We start from the raw sequence: 750 nt of genomic DNA on the forward strand, positions 1-750 counted from the left end.
AGATGGGGATAGGGAGCAGTGGATAAGGTAAGCATTTACCTACTGGGGGTTGGTATGGACCCTTTCCTGGACTGGCTCCTCTTTAATGTCCTTTTAGATCTATATAAAAAGTTGTCTTTTTCTTGTCTGCTTACAGTTTATGGTTGGCTAAATTTCATAAATAACATTTTTTTCAGTGTGCTCAGGTGAACACATCCTAGAGTCACCAGAGTTTAAGTACGCTGTGAAAAGCAACCTTCTTTAAATAGTCTTATGCTGCCTTATCTAGAAATTGAGGCATCTAGAATCTCTAGTGAGTCCTCAAAGTCTGTGTTGCTGCGTTTGAATTTTTTTCTTTTCACGTCTGCTTTCTCTGGGGTTTTTGAGTGGCTGATAACCGTAAAGATCAGAAGAATATCCAGCCAAAACAGACTTGTTTTGAAAAAAAAAAAAGAAAAAAAAAAAGAAAAAAAAAGTGGTGGTGGGGAGGAAAGTAGTTAGGTCCAAACTGATGGCAAGCTTGTTTGTTCATCTTTAAGAAGCATTTACTTATTCCAATTCAATCTTTATTTCTGTTCTGCCACAGACTTGATGTCTAGCAATGTAAGCTGTTCATGTTTAAAAACAGAATTCACCTTTAAATGTACTTAGACTAGGAAAACTATGCCTGGTGAGGTCACTTGCAGAGCAAGAGTTAATGCATCATGCAAACAGCTAAATAAAGGTTACAATCTGAGTGGAATTATTCAGAGCTCAGGGAGAAATCTGGCA

This window comes from Haliaeetus albicilla, chromosome 28 (genome assembly GCF_947461875.1).
Source record: "Haliaeetus albicilla chromosome 28, bHalAlb1.1, whole genome shotgun sequence".
In the NCBI taxonomy this organism is placed as follows: Eukaryota; Metazoa; Chordata; class Aves; order Accipitriformes; family Accipitridae; genus Haliaeetus; species Haliaeetus albicilla.